We start from the raw sequence: 21091 nt of genomic DNA on the forward strand, positions 1-21091 counted from the left end.
TGGAAGACTTGCAATGGTAAGTATTGCAGGGGTACAGATATGATGCTTCTTGATTTCATTGATTCCTTGGATCCATGAAAACAAATTATTATTATTTATAGAAAATATGTTATACTGATTACCTGTCAAGTTGTTAAATATGAGACACAGGTAAATGTTTAACAGTTATTAGTCATGTTCTGGTATTTAAAGTGAGGATAGCTCCATAGCATCCTGGAACTCACTCAGCTCCAAAGTGGTGTCATAAGTAATGCAAATGCAGTTTGCAACAATCCAGTTTTCACAGTAATGATCCATAAAGGTCGGCTGAACTGTTCTTCATCTCTAGACAAACTATCATTTTCAACATACTTGTTGGGTATTCAGAACTTTGATAGAGTTATCCACGGAGTTCAATTTGAAATAAATTGAAACATGTTTGAAGAAGAAATGGTACTTATGCTCAGCAAGTTCTAGATAACAAATACAGTTTGTACCTCTCGTTCTTTTATCTAGGCCTATTATACACAGTGCTCATTTTACAGAACTCACTACCTCACAATGGAGGCAATAAAACCTGATGTTAGCCATGAGTTATGATGGATCTGAAGCATTAACCAATCTGTTTTAAGAAGACAAAAACAACAACAAAAGGAAAAAAATGGAGGTAACTCGTGACAGAATTATGTTGGCAAAAGAGAAGTTTGCTACAAGGCAGTAGCAAAAAAAATGGTGTTTTGTTGTTGTTTTGGTTTTGTTTTTTTTTTTTTAAGTGGGGAGCAAGTTACAATAAACCTGGGCAAGCAGATATTAACTGAAGCACAATCACTGGGAAGCAACTCTAGGATTCTGCAAGAGTGAATAAGAACTTGAATTACTGTGGGAGACAGGATGGCAGAGTCAGCAAGTGGCTCTCAGTAAACTTGGGAGTAGATTATCAGAGTATTGGCATAAACTTTGGGAATGGAAGTAGAGAAACGTCAGACTGATCCAAGAGGAAACAATGACCTGTTGGATACACCACCCTGAGACAGAAGGAAGTCACACAGAGGAGTAATTCAATGTTTCAGCCATTTTAGAGAGATCAACATACTGGCTTAATGATGACAGGAAAAATAACTGTATAGAATAAAAATTTATTACAAAATTGCCAATCAGGGCATGGTATTTCTCTAGGAAGTACATTTCAGACAAAGGAACTGACAAAATGGTAGTAGAAAATCCTCATGGCTTTTACTGGAGGTGTGATGGGTGCCAAAATGGTATCACCTCTACACACACACACACACACACACACACACACACACACACACACACACACACACACACACACTTCATAATCTTAAAAACAATACACTTAAGAATTCACTACTATTATTGGATGAAGCACATGTATCCTCTCATTTATTACAATAAATAAACAGAAGCTTAACTTTCCATCACTCAAAACGTCAACATTAAATTCCTTCCCCAAACCTGCAGGTAGTATTAGCTAATCAACAAAAAAATCTATGTGGCTTTTATTAGTTATTAGCAAGTGATTTAGCCAGAATACCCATTCTGATAGAATACAACGAAGCAAGGAATTGGAAAAACATAGGAGGTCCTTAAACTGAACTATTACAATCTGATTCTAAAATTCAGCATGCATTTTATATTATTGTATATTATTTGCTGGATGTATTGGAGCTAGATAAAGGCATAGGAAACAGTAATAAACATACCTCTTATGATACTTTCATCTTCTATGTTAGTTTTGTTGACTGGGTAAGACACTTTATATAGCCTTAGAAAATACCCTACCTTGCAATATTGAGAATGCTCATGTAAAGAGAGCTAGATATCACAAGACAGTCAGTGGATCCCTGAAATAAAATGATCCTTGAAAGAGCTGTGAAACATTAAGTCTCAGATCACTTGACACTAAGGTGGCTTGAATATTAGTGGATATGATTGAAAAAAATTCTCGAGTCCAAATATATGGACACTCAAATACACCAACCACATGAAGACTTCAAATCACCAGCCTCAAATTAAAAGAAAAATCTAGAAATATTTTTGTTCTCAGTCATCTTATATATAATTAGTTTCCTTTTCCAGTTGGGAGAGATTGATGGGTGGACATTATTTTTACAGTATTATCATCAGGGTAAAACTCTGAAGGAAACTTAAGGCCAGAGTTTGGCCAAGACTGAATGTATCAATGTACCTGTAATAAAGGGCAACTATGCATCCTGACCCTTTTTGCTTCCTCACACTTTCTCCATAGAATTTTATTTTACAATTTTTGAAGTATTTACTTTTCATGTAAGTGTGTAGCCATGGGCATGTGACTGAATGCATGTGCAAATCAGAGAATGATTTATTGGAGGCAGTTCTCAGATTGCACGACATAAGTCCTAGAGGATTGGACTGAAGCTGCTGAGCATGGTATCAGGGCCTTTACTCACTGGACCATCTGGCTGATCCCACAGAACTTTCTAAAATTCTCCATCATCAACGAGTGGTTCATACCTTGCAGTATTGTAGCTCAGTGTGAGAAAAGAACAGATCTACTGGGACCTTTGCATGTGGCAGGTATCTATCTCCTTTGGCCTGCTCTCATCTGGGAAGTATTGGGTACTCATTACTCCACCAGACTTCCTCATTCGCTTCTGAAGTTATCACCCGTGGTGTTCATTAGCTAATTAGTCTACCTTGCTCCTGACCCAGTGTCCGGATATCCCAAACTAACCTACACACATGCAATACACTAACATAACGATAAACTCCACAGACAGTCTATACCAAGTAGAGAAACGAGCCAATTACATATCTTAACAAACTAATAAAGTGGAAAAGCAAAAACAATAGATTTTTTAAAAATTCAAAAAACCCTCATTTTGTAGTACTGCAAAACCAGCAATAATAGGGGGAAAAAAACAATCATGTCCTGTTCCTCAAGGTTTCACCCCCTCACCTTGTTTTCTTTCGTCAGTGCGGTACTCATTACATGCCTAAAATTCAGAAGAGTGAAAATGTCACTGAACACAAAGCCCTTTTCGCCTTCATCATTCCTTCAGTGTACTGGATGCTCATTTGATTTGCCACACTAAAGATTCTTTACAGAGCCAAGCCTGCTTTTTCTGACAGAACTGCTTTTTATCTGTTCAATTTTGCTCTAAATAAAAATTAAGGTATAATGGTCAAGTTTTATTTTTGTTTTCATAAAGTACATTTTATCTTTACTGCAGCAGGACATACATGAATACTGTCTAAATCTGTCAGGTCAGGCACGATCTGTAACATTGACTGTACAAAGCTACATACAACATGACAACATTGAAGATGATATTACAGAATGTTATCAATTTAAGATGATATTGTTTTCTGAGTAACCAGGATGAATGTCACATAAAGATTGTGAATATTAGAAGACACTTAAGGTCACGCTCAACCTCCTTAGCGATCAGGGAAATGCAAATCAAAACAACTTTGAGGTATCATCTTACACCTGTCAGAATGGCTAAAATCAAAAACACCAATGATAGCCTTTGCTGGAGAGGTTGTGGAGGAAGGGGTACCCTCACCCATTGCTGGTGAGAATGCAAACTTGTGCAACCACTTTGGAAATCAATGTTTCAGTTTCTCAGGAAATTCAGGATCAACCTACCCCTGGGACCCAGAAATACCACTCTTGGGAATATACCCAAGAGATGCCCTATCATATGACAAAAGCATTTGTTCAACTATGTTCATAGCAGCATTATTTGTAATAGCCAGAACCTGGAAACAACCTAGATGTCCTTCAATGGAAGAATGGATGAAGAAAGTGTGGAATATATACACATTAGAGTACTACGCTGTGGTAAAAAACAATGACTTCTCGAATTTTGCATGCAAATGGATGGAAATAGAAAACACTATCCTGAGTGAGGTAACCCAGACCCAAAAAGATGAACATGGAATGTACTCACTCATAACTGGTTTCTAGCCATAAATAAAGGTCAGTGAGTCTATAATTTGTGATCCTAAAGAAGCTAAATAAGAAGGTGAACCCAAAGAAAAACATATAGTTATTCTCCCGGCTATGGGAAGGAGACAAAATTGCAGGGCAAAAAATTGGGATCTTGGGGTTGGGGTGGGATGGGGGTAAGGGGAGATGGGGAGAGAAAAGTGAGAAGGGGAGAATGGGGGGAACTTGGGGAAACAGGATGATTGGGATAAAGGAAGGTTGGATAGGGGAGCACGGAAGCACAATTTTTAGTTAAGGGAGCCACCTTTGGGTTGGCAAGAGACTTGAACCTAGAGTGGCTCCCAGGAGCCCAAGGCGATGTACCCAGTTAGTTCCTTGGGCAGCTGAGGATAGGGAACCTGAAATGACCCAATCCTGTAGCAATACTGACGAATATCTTGCGTATCACCCACCATAGAACCTTCATCTGGTGATGGATGGAGATAGAGACAGAGACCCACACTGGAGCACTGGACTGAGCTCCCAAGGTCCCAATGAGGAGCAGAAGGAGGGAGAACATGAGCAAGGAAGTCAGGACCACTGGGGTGCACCCACCCACTGAGACAGTGGGGCTGATCTATTGGGAGCTCATCAAGGCCAGCTGGACTGTGACTGAAAAAGCATGGGATAAAACCGGACTCTCTGAACATGGCGAACAATGAGGGCTGATGAGAAGCCAAGGACAATGGCACGGGGTTTTGATCCTACTTCATGTTCTGGCTTTGTGGTAGCCTAGCCATTTTGGATGTTCACCTTCCTAGACCTGGATGGAGGGGGGAGGACCTTGGACTTTCCATAGGGCAGGGAACCCTGACTGCTCTTTGGACTGGAGAGGGAGGGTGAGAAGAGTGGGGGGAGGGGGAGAAGGGTGGGAGGAGGGGGAGGGAAATGGGAGGCTGGGAGGAGGCGGAAACTATTTTTTTTCTTTTTCTCAATAAAAAATTTAAAAAAAAAGGCATGTGAGAGTTGTCATATAACAGGCTGGTCTGCAAATCAACATAACAAATAACAGAATACATGCTTAGTTCACTTTAAATGTCTATTTGGGACAAGTGGGAAAGAGAGGTACAAGATTTAATTTCAGTGAATTATAGATCCACTACGGCTAGTAGATCCATGCTAGAAACATGAATCCATGTTTCCATTTTGTGTTATAATTCACCAACCCTAAATTTTATTCCACAGGATCCAAAATGCCAGAGGGGTGATGCTCCCAACCCTTGCTGTGCACAGAGTATGCATTTTCAAGAAACACTTGCATGTGTCTGTGTCCAGCTCTTTGGATGCTATGAGGTTTTGGAAGCATTCAGCAAACTGGTCTCAAGGACAAAGTTTTTATCTGGAACACAGAAAAGGCACGGGGCTGTGAGGATACTTCCCATGGACACATGATCTATTTTTCTTAGACTAGAATCTGCCATCATTGCCACTTATAATATTTGTATTACGTAAGCTTTCAGAGTCTGATGGTCCTTGTTTATGTAATCACAGCTAATCCTGCGACTCACAGAGTGGGCTGGCCATGTGCAATTATCGTCATTTTTAAATGAGGAATAAACCATGATTCAAAACATTTGGGGATATATCAAAAAGTTCATCATAAATGAGTAATTGAGTTCCTTGATATTATGATTCTGCTCAGCTTGAAAATATTTAAATTATTTTTAGATCATTTTTGGTTAAGATTTAAATATGGGAAATCAAAACATTTTTGATAACCGTATGAAACAGCTAATTAGTAGTACCCAAGTTGTAGCCACTAGCATAGAACTCTTTTTACTATTCATTGCATTTATATATTAGAATTATGACATGCTTTCAAATTTCATCTCTTCAATACAATGTGTACATTAAAATCACAAGTCTGAAATATAAGCTGCAGTGAGAATGTGTGTGCTCCAGCAAAAGTTCCTACATGAAGGATGTAAGGGAACACTTTTGCAGAATTTTGAAGAATTAGAATACTTATTATAAACTTATCCATCACATCACTTATGATTTAAGATTTTAAACAATATTTTTATGAATTCTGTGAATTTTAGGCACTCATACAGTGCATTTTGATCACATTTACTTCCAAGTACTGTCCTAACTCCCTTTGTATCATTCTCTCATCTCTCTCCCCTTCCAGTTTCATGTCCCGCCTCTATTTAATAATCTAGCAAGTTTATTTGGTATTGCCCATTTATTTACAGGTATGGAGTAATCCTATAAAGCATGGCTGATACCAAGGGCCACACTGTTAAGGAAAACAGACTCTGACCTCCAGAAGATATCAGCCATCAGTAGCTCCTTATGAATTGTTGCTTCATACAGAAATCTTACACAGAAAGGGGCATATCTCTAAGACTTACCACCCTGAATGTATTATATACACTAAAAGAAGAAGATCTTTATATCATTACCAATATTCTGGACTGAAAATATGAATTAGTGGCAGTTTCTCAAGAAAAGGTCTTACTACCAGGTACAAAACTAGAGTCGATTACTACAGAGACACATCAATAATGATGTGCCCTACTTTAAAATGCTTTCAATATATTAGGAAAGATGGGACATGGATCCTCAGTTATATTTCAAAGTAGAAAGGTAGCTATTCTAAAACCTCTACAGAAAGACAACAAAGCAGTTCCAGGGGTGATGGCACAGTACTTCCAGATGCAGCGATCTAGGAAAGCTTTCTGTATTCAGTGGCTTTAGAGTGAAGACGTTAATGTACTGAGATAAATGGCAATACTTCATACCCTGAATAAATGACAGTGACCTGTAATGCCAAAAGCTTATCCTACATAAGAAAACTTGATTAGAAATTAAATTCGCAGCAGCAGAATGGGATGAATCCTTACACAATGAGGAACAAAAACAAAAACTCAACGTTTAGTTTTAAATGTCTTAATATAGGCTTTCGTGTTGGATTCTATCAAATGGCAGACTTTATGTCCTAAGAATCTCAACAATCAAACTGACCAATGGACATCTGTCTATACCCTAAAGTTTTGCATGAAAATGAAGCAAATTAAAGATAAATATAAAAACACTGCCTTGATGAAATGCCATACCTTATATAATATAGACGGGACATTTTAAAACTTTTGAGCAAACCACAGAAACTGCATAAATTGCATCAGTATGCCCTTGTGAGTTATAAGTCATATGCATCTTTAAAGAGTAAATGATTATTTCTAATGAGAGTACTGCAAGTATTAACATTTCCTGAATAATATTATATGCTAGATTTTAAAACTTGAAAATAACTAGGTCATAGGAGATAAAAGATTAAAAACAGAAATATCCATGGCTATAGTGTAAATAAATTTTAGACAGAGCAAGACCACCCAGAACAGCCAAGCTCTGAAGCTAGTGTAATGCCCTTCTAGGAACCTAAATATCAAATATCTGTAAAACAAACACAATGCTGGTTTCTAAAGATATAAATACAGTAGGGTTGTCTAGAGATCAGCTCCTCCAGGATTAAAATAAAACACATGGACTATTCTGCATCCTTCTTTTGGGTCACAGAAATTAATGACATCTATAAAGAAGAGTAGAAAACTCAGGGCTATCAAAACAAAAACAAGACAGAACTATAGAATCCATAGAATCTCATTCTACTTTGCTGACTATATGGGCTACTGACATAGACTTAGATGTTGAAACGGTCAATCTATTTTGGAGTGAAGCAGTTATGGAAAATCCTGAATCACACAGACCCTGGGTAGGGAACAGAGTGTATACAACCACTAATTTCTGTATTTTATAAATAACAAAAAGAAACCTTTTTGGCATAGAACTTCAAACAATGTCCCAGAAACCAGGAAAGATAATGATCAGATAATTTGCAGGACACCTCTGATCACAACCCCTCTCCTAAAGGATAGGTCCAGCAGTGAGAGCTGATGATATCCAAAGCCATGATGGAACAGTGAAAAACTCCCAATGCTTCCATGTGACTAAGTGCACTTCTTCCCCCACCAGGTAGTAGGAACTGCCAGTACTAGACAGCTCTAAAATTTCCCTGGTAATCAAATAAACAGAAACTGAGGTTATTCAGAACAATGTAACGGTACACGAAATGGCCAGACACTGGATCCACAAAGCCCTGGCTTTCACTAGAAACACTCTAAAATTCCTCAAGAAGTGGAGAGTACATGTATTATTGTATCATATATACACATATCAAATGGACCCTTGAGATTGCTCACCAAGATCTGTTAATGTTAAAATTTCTAACTCCGTAGCTAATGAAGCAGAATTTCACCATGTTGGAGTTTAAACCAACTACTTGTTACACATCTGGTTAGATCGGTTTTCATTTTACCTTGGCCTTCCTTGGATTATGACAAGAACCAGTCTCTAGAGGAAAAGGCTGTGATTATCTATATAGGCATGGTTGTTCTGGAATTTTAAGCTAAAACTAAGCAGCTCACTTAGGCTTCGTTATTGTCTGGGGTCAGAAACCAATGGTATATCTGAAATATTGGATACTCTTGTTTTTGGAAGAACGGCAGCTTTCAATTTTTATCAATTGACCCAAATTACAGAAAATTTCTTGTGAGGGATACCCCATGAACAGAGTTCCTCCAAGATGGTTATCTCTGAGTCAAGATCAAAATCTTTGCTTCAAGGTCATTAACTTCACATTCTATAGTAATTGGTACATAGTAGGCAATAAACAAATACTTGTTCATAAATATTAGAATATTTAATTTTTTCATTGTAGCAGCCAAATTCTAGATTAAACATCTCTTAGAGAAAATTAATCTTATTTATATATATTCAGTATTCAAACCCCTCATTTATCTTGCTTAATACTATTACTTGAATAATCATATGGTGTTAAATTAGATTTTGATAATGAACCTGCTTCTCCCACTCGCTAGTAGTAGAGTGGCTTTGGATCACTGTGTGATATTCTCTGAGGTTCATTCTCCTCCACATGGGATGAAACACAACTTTCATGCGTATTTCAAAGGCCGACCAAGAATGTGGAAGAGTTTCCCCATGCTTGTCTCAACACAGGCAAAATAGCAGTGACTGATGCTTATCTTTGAGAGACTTTAAAAACAAGAATATCTTCTCAATTTCAAGACCAGCAGGCATATTTTTTATCATCAAACTTGAATATGGATTGTTTTTTTAAAAAAAAATCTTACCTTTTAGAAAAGTAAAGAAATATCACTGGTATATAACTTCATTTATTTGCTTTCATTTTCTTCTACATAATTTTTGACTTTCTAATTTATCATCTTTACTGTTTTGTTGTCTTTTCGTTTTAGATAACATAACTAGAGAAGGATTTATAGTTAATGAATACTTAGATAGAAAATACATACAGCAATAACTGTAACATTTTTATATTCCCATATCCTGGTTTCTTTTACTGTCTCTTTCCTTGGCCACCTACAGTTTGATACTCCTCACACTTTGATACATCTATGTCTAGAGCTACAAAAGCCTAAAGACATGTGTTAAGTTTGTGTGAATGAGATGGAGCTGTTCCTTTCCTACCTGAACAATAGTCAATTTGCTGTCCCATTGGACCTCGAGTTGCTCCTCTTTCTATATGTATTCAGACAGAGAGTGTGATCCTGCAAGAAACTAAAAGCTTAGGCATCTCCTGAGGGACTGAAGCTAAGTCAGAGCACATACCCAGGCTGTCCATGCTCTACTACAAGTCCAATATCTAGTACTACATACTGATAGGTTATTTCTGTGACTATAGTCCTACAGTTGTTTAAACTAGCAACAGTAGCATCAAGTTCTGGGGGTTGATCTACCAGTCTCTTCTACTGGACTTACATATTTTCATCTCCTTTCACGTACTGCAAAAGCCTCATCTTGAGATTTAGTCATTCCTAAGTCTTTCACACATTCAAAAATATGCACTTTCTTTAAATTCATCTCCCTAAAGCCAACTGTGACCTAACAGATGAAATATCTGCTAAAAATCTTCCCATTCCTACTTTATCTGATTTGTTAATTCCTCAAATCGAATTAGCTCATAAATAAATAATTATGATACAATAATTATTTTCCTTCTCCCTCAGCCTCTATATTACTTGTGATGTTTTGATGACTAAAACGGCTCCTTCCCAGTCTCCTTAATGTGGTTGTTTTGACTTGTGATATCTTTACTGTGGGGCTCCTATGGGTTCAGTATTTTTCACTCAGCCTAATCCCCTTGGGCAATCCTCCGGCTCTAAAGCCTCTGATTTCATCATTGAAAATCCTTTCCCTCCATAAGGCTCCAAACAACATGGAGAGACTTACAGACTTTCCATCTGAAAGTCTCTGAGGATCTCAGTCCATTTTCAGGATATACTGTCTTCTTTTCCTGGGTGATACTCTAACAACTGACTCCAAATTAATGCCATTACTCTGGGTAGCCCATCCTTAGTTTTTACAGTAATAATTGGCATTATGGTAGGTTCTAAAAAAATGTCATATATGGGTAATCAAATCATTAATTTGGACAACTTCATAATATAAAACTTAATAGTGACAGAATGAATGGCAGTGGGGAAGCTGGGAATTCACTGTAGGAGAGATATACAGGATGGCCATTTAATAGAATTTTTTATTCTCAGGCATCTAATATTACTCAAAATTCACAAAAGCCAGTCCTGACTTTATATTAGACAAGGCATAATCAGGATTATCATGTTATTTAAACCTTTACAGGAAGATCCTAACAAAATTTGACACAGTATCTTTTCATTATTATTAATTAAAGGTATATATCTACTTTACATGCAGATCAGAGTTTCCCCTCCCTTGTTTCCTCTCATTCCCTCTCCCCACCTCCTCTCTACCCTTTCAATCCACTCTTCCTTTCTTGCTCAGAAAGAAGCAGGCCTTCTGTGGACATCAACAAATCATGGCAAACCTAGTTGCAGTAAGACTAAGCAGTTCCCCTTGTATTAAGGCTTGCCAAGGCAACCCAGTATGAAGAACAGGTTCCCAAAAGCCAGCCAACTCATTAGAGATAGCCCTTGCTCCTACTGTTAAGAGTCCTGCAAGTAGACCAAGCTACACAATTGTTACTTAGAGGGCCTAGGTCAGTCTCATGCAAGCTCCTTGGTTGTCAGTTTAGGCTCTGCGAGTTCTTATGAGCCCAGGTTCGCTGATTCTGTGGGTTTTCTTGTGATGACCTTGACTATTCTAGTGTCTATAATTCTTCCTCTCTCCTCAGCAATATTCCCCAAGCTGGGCCTAATGTTTGGCTGTTTTACAGAGTATCTTATACGTAGTCATGAATAAATGCTAAAATATTTTCCTGAACAAGACTATATTTGCTTCAAATAGTCTATAATTAAAATTATTCTATCATCCAATATATTTTCTTATGAAAGAGGAAGACATATTTAGAAATGTATTAAGCAATCTACAGTGTTTAAATTGTCTTGGCATTTAAGGAATGGTCTCCAGTGAGATTCTAACACTTGACAGGAACTGTATATTTTTAGTCATGTTTGTCACATTTTTTAAAATTAAAGCTTTCTTTATTCCTTAAGTTGACACAAATATTTCACTGAAGTTAAATTTTGAATTATCTTTTAATACTTTCAAAGTCCTCTAGATAAAATATTGAACTTTTAGATAATTTCCCCATTAACATCTAAATGTAAATTTTGAATAATTTTTAAGGTATCTTAATAAATCATAAACTTATGTGTTCTTTTTGTTAACTTTTATGTGGTACTTCTTATGAGGTCTCGCTAGAAATTTTAAATTCCACATGAAAAGAAACGATAACTAACACTTGTTAGATGATGGCATGAAGTACGTACTTTGACACAGAAGGACAAGGTTTATTATGCAGGCCAGGTTTGCCTTGAACTTGCAATCCTCCTGGCTCGGAGGCTAGGATCCTAGGCATATGTCATTGCTGCTGGCCACAAGTTTACTTAAACTCGCATCCTATTCCCATCTCGAGGGTTGTTACAGTATCTGTGAAAATCCCTCTCCCTCCACGCCCTCTCTTTCTTGTTCTCTCACACACACTTGGCAAGTCTCTGCCCCTAGATGAACGTCCCCAAGGAGAGTTACTCAATTGTCACTGTCACCTACCGGGGCTGGGAGGATAATTTGATTTCAGAGTGTTTGATTAGCACCAGGAAGAAGAGAAGGGATGTTGATTATGAGCACATGATCAACATAAAGTAGCAGCATGGTAGCATGCTAAGTGAATTTAAATAATTCCCAATACCCACGTGACACAGATTTGCTCATCTTTTCTTCCTCATTTTCAGGGGGAAGGCACTGACACTGGTGACAGTAATTATCACATCCCCCATCAACGACAGCTACATGTTCCTTGGTTACAACTGCCATGCCTTCTTTTTTAATAATCTGCTAAACTAAGGGGGAAAAACCTCAATGACTGGTAGACATAGACACCAACTGCCACCCATTAGAGCTTCGTGCAAATGGAAACTGGCTGTCCAGTAACTGCCTTGTCTGCTGTCTTTTTATAGTATCAGTTCCAAGCTTTTCTCTTTGTATTTATGAATTTTTATGTATAAGGCATTATATACTTCAACTATGAAATGGTAGACACTCTAAAAATTGTTCTCTGACTACCAAAGATTTTTTTTTCTCTTTCTTCCGTTTCTGTGAGTATGGGACAATACTGATAATCCCAAAGCAGTTTGATGGTCTTTTTGGTAGACTCAATATCCTTCTCTATTGCCTTTTCTTTATAAAGATAATGTTTATGAATCTCTGTGGAAATGTTTGTGAATTTTTGTGTACTCAGTCCTGATGTTTTTTTTTTTTCAAATGTATAATGTTCTTTTAGCCATCTTTTGACCTAGTTTTTTTTTTTCCAGTTCTTGCATCTGGGTAGGTTCAAATTTTGAAAAATGTTTTCAGAAACAGACTGAGTGTTCTCTGCGGTATTTTAAGGAAAAAGCTAGGAGGAGTGGTTTTTCACTATGTCCAGAAATTTTTATGGCCCTTTGGATAAAGAAGATACAATCGCCAGATCGACCATCATCATTTCTACCATCTTCATCTATCATCTTCAAGCTCTGCTTCTCAAACCCACTATTGACACTGAACACCATGATGAAGAAACTTATCCTGCCTCCCCCAAATTTTTACCTACCTCTTATGTGGCTTCAGAAACAAGGCCAGAGTTGAAAACTTGACATGTGTTTGAGTTCTCAAATTCCATCTCCATTCCTATGCTCTATATACTGCAATAAACTAGTAGCTTCTAAACTGCTAGTAGTGGCTCCTTTTCCGAGCTTACCATATTTACATCTTGTATTATGTGTGCAGATATGGTAACCCTATCCAGAGGCCATTGTAGATCCTCAGTTCATCTCCCAAAGGTCCCTCCTACTCTTATCTTTACAAGTTGGTTTTCTATTTGTGTTTTTAGTAAAAAGTCTTGACCTACTATGAACTCTCTCATCTTTCTGGAACATTTTCATTGTTTTGAATTTTCCATTCCAACAGACACCCTCATTTTCATATTACTATTTTAGACAAAGACATAAAGTATTTACCAAACACCACTGTACCTTCCTCCCATATTCAAAAGTTTGAAAACTGCCCCAAGTCAGTGAATAAGGTGCTAAGAGTACAAGGGAAGGCTCTTGCATACACGGTCCTCACCATAAAAATACGTTAAGCTTGCACTTAGTACCTATTATTCCAGAGCTCCAGGGGAGGAATACAATGTCTTTTTCCCATCCTATGTTGGTGCTCGTGGTGTGTAAGGCAGCAGAATCTTAAAGCAGAAAGTGCTCATTCCCAGTAGAAACAGCTACAATGGAGGCGAGGAATTATTCTGTATTGGAATGACTGAGTGGGGGCAGACAGGAAAGCAGAGGTCCAAGGCCAGTGGGAATGTGTGGTGGCACAGCCTACTTCTTATGCCATCTTCATGATCTTTAGCCACACCCATTCTTTCCTTCCATCTCAAAATTGATTTAAATTTGTAATTTACTGCACAGTAATTTTGTATTAATATAAACTGTTTACAGATGATATTGTATGTTAAAATACCTTGAGCAAACTGATTTTTAAAATTCAGAATGCTTGTTTTGAAACTTAATTGTACTGATAAATGCAGTTTTGTTATATATTTTCATGAATATCTGTTTTTCTATTATTTTGCTGACTGTTCTAATCCTGCAAAAGATATCCTCATTAGAGTATTCTAGTAGAAATGTTTTTCACACATGTAAGAATTTTTAGAGTACACCTAAAGTAAAAACTGAAATGAAAAACTTTTTCTATCTGCAGTTTGAGCAAATTTCTCTCAAAATTGACATTTTAAGGGGGTTTCTTTTCCTCTATTCCTTTATTAATACATTAATCAGCTCTTACATGTTTTTCCAATTTGATGATATTGACCTACATCTCATTTTGTTATATTGACCATGTTTTTTCTTTTCAAGAGATTTTTAACATGTGCTAAATATTAGTGGTTTTTGGACTGTTTGTATTACCTTATCAATTTTCATTCTATGTTTATATTTATAAGACGTTTTAACACGTGGTCATATAATCTTTCAATGTATTCATTTTATAATTGAATCAACAGGGATTACACAGTTTTGTCTTGGACAAGGAATAATTTCTTGACTGGTAAGATGACTTGTTAGACAAAGATGATTGCTGTGAAACCAGATGACCTAAATTCAAACTCTAGGACACACATAGTTGAAGGAGAGAACAGATTCCAACAAGGTATAGTCTGACCTTCACACATGCACAGTGACATCTGTCCCCCCCCCCCTCTCACACACACACACACACACACACACACACTCACACACACACAGAGAGAGAGAGAGAGAGAGAGAGAGAGAGAGAGAGAGAGAGAGAGAGAGAGATCACAAAAGGTAATATAAAAATCCCTCTATTGTTTCCTTGTAAAAGTTAAAAAATTCTTACCTTGTGCATTTTATTTCGACCTAACCATTATCTAAAATGCATGAGAGATCCATCTAACTTTATGTTTTCACATGAGGAGCCAATGCCCTTGTCATTCTTTCACTGATCTGCCGTGCCATCTGTATCCTCCAAGGTTTCAGGTATTCATGTTTGCCTCTGAAGGCCACTGTCCTTGGTTAGCTTCCAGAACTTGCCTAGAAGATCCTATTTCCGACAACATCACAGCCCTGAGTCATAGAACACACGGAAAGCAGGCTGGTGGTATCTGGAAGCTTCATATGGGCTAGCTTTCACGGTGCTAGAAGATGCTGTGCACGCTCCTGGAGGAGAAGAGCAATCCTCAGCCCCGCACAGCTGTGAACCCTCTAAGCTACAATAATGACTAGTCTGACAAGATATGCCAACTGGTGACCCCCTTCTCCGAAAGTTCAGGGATAACCTTAGAAGAGAGGAGGGAAGGAAGTTAAGAGCCAGAAGTTGTAGAAAACTACAAGAAAACCATTTTTTTTTTGCTTTGTTTTGTCTTGTTCTTTGTTTTGTTTTGCTTTGCTTTTGATACACTGGAACAGTTGCATCTACAAACTCACAGGCACAAGACATGCAAAAGCTCAAAACTGACAAAACCTCATGGAAGAGGTAGGGGACAGGAAGTGTTCAGCTGAAGCGCTATTAGTAATTGTCAGGTGTTGTATTGAAGGGTGTGGCCCCTCGTAGGCCTAACATGCTCCCATGGGTGTCCATACATCTAAAGAGTATATGGCACCACTCCACGTGTTGAAAAAAAAATAATAAATGACGGCCCAGAGTTGGATGGTTATGGAATCTTTTAAAACAAATGTTGAAAAGCTCCAACCCAAGCACTACCCGACTCCATGGCAGTCAGTTAAATACAACAGAACTCTAAAACCCATTCTCTGCTGGGTTTCAGAGTTTTCCCACATGGCAGGAGGAGAAATAGGTATGCTTGTGCAGATTCCTCTAATTGGTTCCAGAGAAACCAGAAAATTGCCTCCAATGAAACTAATAGAACTGATTGTCCCTTACCATTAATAACTTGATAAAAAAAAACCAATACGTATAGATGGCAGAGTTCAGTGCATTACTCAAAAATTAGGGAATACAAAGGGACACTGGTCTATAAAAAAGTACCTACAAACGAGAACTTAAACACAGATATCAGACGCAGCAACAAGAAACTAACAGCATTATCTCGGGGCATCAATTACTCAAGGAAAGCACATCAGAAACCAACGGAAGTGCATTCTTCATTATTTTAGCCCATTGTTAGCATAATATAAAGTGAGTATGGAAATCTATTCGAACAGTCTGAAAAAAATAATACACACCAACTGCTAATTTCTATTGCTAGAAAATAGGCCAAATTATACAGGAACCCAGATGGTCAGGTATTTCTTCAAAATTCAAATATTTTTAGAAAACCTGTGTGTGAGAGAGAAAGGTGTGTGTGTGTGTGTGTGTGTGTGTGTGTGTGTGTGTGTGTGTGTGGTGTGTGTGGTGTGTGTGTGTGTTTGTGTGTGTGGTGTTTGGATACTAAAGAGTGATAGAAGCACAGTCTGTCTTCAGAACGTTCTACAGTGTATCATCTAGATCCTTCCCTCCACCCCACCAGAAAGTACCTATCTTACGAGAAACCACAAAAAAAATGTGTATTTTGGCTCTCAAGTATTGGAGCCTATTTTTTTCAGGTGAAATTAAGGAAAATTTCACACCCAAATAAATTTTAACTCAGACTTCAAGTGATTCTCATTAAGCCTTCTGACCTCTAACCAGAGCTGAGTTCTCACTCTGGTGGTATCCCTGGAAAGGGGATGTGGGTTTAGAGAGAAGAGTAAAGCTTAGGTAGCCCGAGGAGAATTGTGGGAGTCCTGTTCACAATAACCCCCTCCCATCTGAAGAATGAATGATTTCCAGGTGGGACCCCATCAGCTTGTCTGCAATTGTAAATTAGAGTTGGCTGGTCCTCTTGGGTCAAGTTCTGAATAAATTTCTACGTACAAGTTCTTAAGAGAAAGGTCTAGAAGCGTAAAGGTATTTGTAGGTTATCTGCTGATTTAAAGAGCATTAAAATTATTATTCTGACTGAATTTTACATTATAGGGTTTGTAGTAATGAAGAATTAATGTATGTAACAAGACACAGTAATGGCTAATAAGCATCTATACTTTAAAGGGTGATAAGGAAAGGCTACAGGAGATGAAACTATCCTACATAATTTGCATACCCCAACAAAGGAATGAAAAAAAATCAGTCAATTGTGAGAAAAGAACAGCTTATTTTTCCCAATGGGGAGGCACTGGTCCGAGCACAATGTCCTTGACCCTGCCCCAGCAAGGTCATGCAGACGTGAGGTTGAACACCAGCGAATCATTTAATCGGGTAAGCAACTTCGTTGATGATCAGGAGAATAAGTGTCTTCTGGAATTTAAACTTGTCTCACAGGATAGACGCTCAAAGGCTCATCGAGCATTATCCGCCAGGCCGGACCTCCGAAAGCATGTCTGACATGCTGGAAACTACTTCAGTCTGTGGGACTCCATGGCCATCAATCTGCACAGACAAATTCCCACTGGGTTTCTTGTTGGAGCTCCCACCAAGATACTAACAGAGTGAATTGCCTAACAAAACAACTTAGTAAGTGGAAACTTGAAGGAATGCATGTAATAAAACACCTTAAACATGTAATAAAAAATACAAATTTTTACCTCCTAATTTTTATCATCAATAAATTAATAAATGAGTCAGGGTCTGTTAATATTCAGCTAGAGAACACTGATTAAAATTCTAAACTTTCCTCAGTACACATTTTCTCATATCTAAAATGGAGGAGTTAAATTAGTAGATCTTTAAAAATTATAGCACTTAAACACTATAGGTTTTGAAGATAAAGAATTACATACTTTTTAGTATGTCAGTTATTAAAATGGCGATTACAGGCTACATAGGAAACACTTATTAGTATTTCCTATGTATATTACTAGCATGCCAGTTAAAGTGGTAATATGTTGAGGAGAAGCTTTTTGACGTTCATAAAACTTCTATATTACATATATATTTGTTGTTATAAACCTAGCTACCCAGTCCATTTTTTAGAAGAGAATCAGCTATTTCATTTTTCCCCCCTTTTGGGAAGGTTTTAGGGAAAACAAACAAAAAATTAAGAGGTAATGAGATGTATTTGGAGCTACCTAAAGAGAATAGAGCATGGCCTAGAGAACTGTTTATGTAAGGAAAGCTGCAGATTATACCTAAGGCTGAAATATAAATAGAGAAATAGAAAGCATGAGTACCCTAGCAAGACAGTCATTCGTGGAGTTGCAACAGTGAATCCAATAAACCAAGAACATGAGCTAAGGGCAAACGCTTAAAAAATGAAATTACAGAATCCAGTCATTTGGAACTTAAGAGAAAATAGTTTTTAGAAAATTATTTTGCCACAATCAAAGAAATCCAATCACATATCTGTAATATAATTTGCAAGAGATGCTTCAAGTGTTAGTTTGCACAAATAACTTTTTGATTATATTGAAATAATTTAACTTGTAAAAATCAACCCAGTGTTCACCTTATTACCATATTTTCACTGATTTTTATAAACATATTTATAAATTTTTCATAGAAATTGTGCTAAAATTTTATTCTTTTAAAGAGGAGATAAAACTGCAATTCATTCAAGGACCATAGATTTCTCTTTATTATCTGTATTGCCTATTTCAATTATTCTTCTTTGAATAAACATTTAAGTAATAAGAAAATATTCCTTACAATGAAGTCACACACACACACACACACACACACACACACACACACACACACACACACACACATTTTTAGTTCAGAGCTGATTTCACACGGGATTTAAAACTTGAAAAATCAGTCATGACCTCCTTTAAAACTAACTTCAGAAATGACGGCTTTATGCTTCATCAACTGCCTTTAACATAATGAATTATAAAGCATGGTTAAATCACCTTGCAGGGACTACTTAAAAGTCAATAAAGTCCCTTCACTTTCCCACTTATTATTCCTCTTCGAAGAAGATTAGGAGGAGATAACAGATGGTTAGGTTTACATCCATACTAATCTTAAAGGCAGTCAAACGCCAAATGGTCTGTGCTACCATTAAGCAACTATCTGGATACTTTGTAAGTCATTTTTGAGGGTCACTAGCAGAGTAATTATAAGGACTATAATTATTATATATTATATAATCCAAACTATTTGAATTGATGTATTATATGCATCTATACTGTACTAAATTCTATTAATTATAATGTATCAATGTTAAAACAAGTAATAGAAAAGCACCTAAATAAAAGTCATAGCAGCCTTACCTAGAAAGTAAGAATATATATATATAGTGAGGCGAAGCTGCAAGGCTTTCATGCTGCCAAGTTTTTAAAAGGCTCTTTAACACCTAAAGAAGTTTTCTCCAGGATACTAACTACAGCTCTCAAAAGGCAGGTAGTTCTCCTTTAATTCATTCATCTCTGTTCTTGTACTTTTGTCCCTACCAATATCACTATGGTGTGTGACCTTTAAGATGACATCATCCACGAAATCTTGAAAAATACATGTGGTTTGTGATTCCCTTAGTTTCTTCTCCAAACCAGCAACCCATCATGTCTCGTCCAAATCTTGAGCTATTACTTTGATGAATCCCAGTCCAGGGCCAGTCCAGGTTATGAGGCAGTTCTTATGAAGGTTGCAAGAAACTTAAACATAGTTCTCTGAAGAAACGTCCATCACTAAATGCCATGTGAGGTAAGAACAGGCAGCGCGCTGCATGATTCAAACACGCATGCGACATTAACCTTCTTTGTAAGTGCAGACCCTGTACTGTATCCACGTATACAGTTTTTGCCATCCAGAGGCAGTACGACACCAGAATTTCACTGATACTTATACAGAATACTGATGAATTCTCTTGCTTTTTGCCCATTTTTATACTTACTTCTAGTTATCCCAGTAAAGACTTTGACGTCTCTGATTTAAGCTATGCAGCTGTGCCGTTCTGTATACCCACAGAGATTTTACTTTCTTAGGACAGGAATGTTGGCAACCACTCACTTGTTTACTGACTTTTTGTTTTCTAAAATTAGGTTGTTGTTTATTCTTGTTTTTTTTTTCTTAGTGAGTTCATATCTTTGAAAAACTTGTCCATATTATCAGTGCAACATTATTCAGGGACAGAAATTAAAGCAAATAAACACATCCACTCTTCTAGCTTACCTAGAATGATATTTTCTTAAAGCCCTTTCAGGAAACATATAACATTACTTCCAGTGCATTTGCAACAGTCCTGAGCTGTGATACTGAAATTAAAAATGTATCTGAGCAGTACTGATACCGTATTAAATCATGCAATTTGCTGACTATGAACATAGCATCATAGCTACGGGTCCCTGGAATTTCTCAGAGGTTTGTACTAGCTCGCCAGCACCACTTACAGAACATAATGATTTTCATTTGATCTTCATGAGACCTAAGAGAGTGTGGTATAGCTCCTGCAGAAAACATGGCTGCCCAACCAGCAGTGTTTCCTGGCCAGATCGCCATTACAGGACCACATATTCAAGGTGTTTTATGCTTATCTTCCATTCTGGATCCTAAAGAAAGGTTGTATCTAATAATGGCCTTTCGAGGCAATGACATTTTGGACCAGACCTTCCTTCCCTGCACCTTCCTGGTAAGCAGCCAGTGGAGGTCAGTTCTTTCATTAATGGGACGCTGCTATTAAGATATATCATTTCTTCTGCAATAAATTATAAATCTGGGTACTTGTCATTTTTGATTCTGTTAGTCTTCCTTCATTAACACTGAATTACACCTGAAATGACAGCAAACGATGACATAATTATACATTTTCACGACACTGCTTCAGCAATTTCTCTATAACATGTTGGTATGTTACGTTTACCTCATAAAATTAAATACCTTAGTTCAAGATCATAGAAAGATAAAGGCCTTGGGTGTAAGCCATAAAACATGCTGTTAGTTAATCTCAACACACTCAGAAAGTTTAACAATGATAACAAAGACAAGGTAGCAGCCAGAGAAAATGCTAGGCACATTCCTGATGCCATGCAGGAGATCTATGAATAAATAATTACTCTCCATTATCAACCTGACAGTCCATTATCTGTCATAATGCAATGTACCTTGCACTGTGAACTAAATGTCATGAAC

At 37.3% G+C, this 21091-nt stretch overlaps 1 protein-coding gene across 7 annotated transcripts in view; it reads right to left on the reverse strand.

Moving 5' to 3' along the window:
• B3galt1 (beta-1,3-galactosyltransferase 1) overlaps positions 1–21091 on the reverse strand; it is a 501059-nt gene that overhangs the window by 447376 nt on the left and 32592 nt on the right. The window lies entirely within an intron of this gene.

This window comes from Microtus pennsylvanicus, chromosome 9, assembly GCF_037038515.1.
Source record: "Microtus pennsylvanicus isolate mMicPen1 chromosome 9, mMicPen1.hap1, whole genome shotgun sequence".
NCBI lineage: Eukaryota > Metazoa > Chordata > Mammalia > Rodentia > Cricetidae > Microtus > Microtus pennsylvanicus.